The 2,715-nt window shown below is 43.3% G+C and overlaps 1 pseudogene; it reads left to right on the top strand.

The window, feature by feature from the left end:
• Nucleotides 1-583: 583 nt before the first annotated feature.
• Nucleotides 584-2,476, top strand: LOC119911257 (annotated as a pseudogene).
• Nucleotides 2,477-2,715: the final 239 nt, after the last annotated feature.

Below are 2,715 nucleotides of genomic sequence, written 5' to 3'. Positions count from 1 at the left end.
AGAAGGATGTCTTTAAAATGCAACAACTGGGGACATGCTTAATGCATATGAACTCAAACACCTCCTTGCCACACAAAAGGGCAATTTAAGGGACGGACGGTACAGACAATGCAAGTCAACTTTATTTGTATAGCAGAATTCATCCACCAAGGTAGTTCAATGTGCTTCGCAGGGTATTAAAACATACAAACCTCTGTATTGCAGAGGTAAAATGTTTACAGTTTCAAAAAGTGCAAAACTACAGACAAGCGTCACAACAGATAAAATAAAGAAATAACAACAACACTATTACCACTGCTTCCTAAGGCATGTTGTTCAACACTCATGGAGCCCTGAATGCAAAGACAGAGTTTCCATCACACATAACTTACTCAAAGACTAATATGATCAAAAGACTTTAATATTTGCCCCTGCAGCATGTATAAGTCTACTTCTACGTGGGCACACACTATCTAACTCAACCTATACACGCCCCTTTGTATATATCCTAACCCTCCAATCACTGAAGATGTCTCAGCAACTCTATTTTGATTTACTACCCAATCACAGCTTGGGTTGGACACCACAGTGAGGAGAGATACCCATTGTCCCTCACACTGGCCAAACCAACAATGGCATTAGTTCCTGTGGAGCGTGTTTATAAGCCCCTGGCCACAGTGATCTGGTGCTACATGCAAGAACGTTGTGCAAAAGTGAAGAAGACTGGGACTTAGCACACTGACCTCTGTTAAGGTGAGATGTGTTGATGTGATGTCTGGTTCCACTGAATCTTCTGTGAGATGTTCTGTATGGAGCATTTATGCAGGACTGTATAGAATAAATAATACGTTTTTGCATGATGGTGCCTTAGACTTGGGAAATTACTTTTAGATCCCAGACACAACTGTGACTCTTAAGTGGTCAAATGTACAACAATGAAATGTCGATAATCAAAACTAACCCTTTACTCTCCTTTCTTTCTCTTTCAGTCCAGCCTGCCCTTCTTCCCCACAATGTTCAACACCACTCTGAACACCACCACCAATGTCTTCGTGAACTCCACTCCCACTGGTGGCCCCCGTGGACCTCCTCCATGGTACCAGTTCCCAGTATGCGCAGTAGCCCCTTACAGCTTCATTTTCTACTTCGGGGTCAAGGTGTTCAACCTGGCAGTGGGGACACCATGTAACATCCTGGTCATCTGGCAGATCATCACCAAGAAAAGTGACGCGTCCACCTCTGACATCTTTATCTTCAACCTGGCCATCTTGGACGCCTACTTCTGCTTAATGACGCCCATAGAGTTGGTAAACCGTCTGCTGCTGGATGACAGTCGCGTTTGGTACTCTCAGAGGTTAGCATATGGCATCAAGGACATGGCACCACTCTTTCTGGTGAGTATTTGTATGTAATACTGGATGCCAGCGCATACACATACAGGGTCCTGTGAAACTCAAAGCATGTGGCTAGGCTATAATACAGTATACATTTCAAGCCGCTGATTGTGTGCAGCATTTCTACACCAACCGCAAGACACCATAACCATAATATCTGTCACACTGCACCTTCACTTCACTTCTGCTGATGCTTTTTGCACCTTGTTAATTGTATGTTATACTATATATTGCTTATATTCTGTATTTTCTATTGCTTATATTTTAAGTCTTAAACATAATGCACAATTTGAGGTAGATGCAATTTTGTTGTGCTTGCACAATGACAAGTTCTTGAACTTGAATCAACTTAGCTCTATGTGAAGTCTGAAGTGTCATTAACACTTTCATGTGTTATTCTGTGGAAGAGGCAATCAAAAGTACACCTATAAGAAGCTTACTTCTGATTTCCTACCTATTTGTGTTCATTTTAGACATGTCTGCCTATAAATATAAAAACAACCGAGGGCTGACACTGTTTAGTATTTATTTAAAATGTGAGTCTGGGCACTTTCTCCTGATGATATTCCTTCACTGGTCGTGTTCCAGGTGTGTATCTGCCTAGACCGCTACATAGCTGTGGTTCACCCAGTGCTGTTCACTGGTATTCGAGACAATAAGATCCGCATTGGCCTTTCTGTGGTGGTCTGGGGCCTCATCCTGGCTTACGGCCTCACCAAGTGCATCCTGGGAGTCATGAGCGTCAACGACGTCTTCAGCGTCGTCATCCTCTTTGCCTTTGCAGTCATGGTCTTCTGCAACATCTCCGTCATCTGGGTCCTTAGAGTTCTGGGTGGGAAAGAGGAGATGCACGTGAGAAGAAGGCCTTCAAGATGGTGCTGATCATCCTGGCCATCATCGTGGGAAACTACTTGCCGGTAGTGGCTCTCATGCCCTTTGCGTCATACTACTCCTACGTGGCGTTCCGCTGCCAGATACTAACACTAGTGTGTTCTCTATGGATCTGAGCTGCAGCATTGAGCCTCTCCTCTACATCACGAAGATGGATCGCGTGGACGGCAGGTGCTGTGGAAGAGTTTCTCCAAGAAGCCGCAGTTGTGAAGGTGTGATCAAGCTTCATAAATTATCCCTATTCCCATTTTAACCATGGACCAACTAGACAAACGTGCCCTACAAAGCCAAAATGCAATAACTACATATGTATATGTTTATATCCTATTAAAAATTATTATGCCACAAAAATTTACTATTATCTGAGGGCAGCACAGTACATTGCAGCAAGAACAACAGAGCTAAACTACTTAATTTGGACAAGAATGATGCATTTTCCCATCACATTCCT

Source organism: Micropterus salmoides, unplaced genomic scaffold (genome assembly GCF_014851395.1).
Source record: "Micropterus salmoides isolate LMB-PRFRI ecotype aquatic unplaced genomic scaffold, ASM1485139v1 Ms_hic_scaffold_1989, whole genome shotgun sequence".
Taxonomy (NCBI): Eukaryota; Metazoa; Chordata; class Actinopteri; order Centrarchiformes; family Centrarchidae; genus Micropterus; species Micropterus salmoides.
The sequence above is the reverse complement of the archived record's forward strand: the minus strand, read 5'-3'. Positions and strand labels throughout refer to the sequence as shown.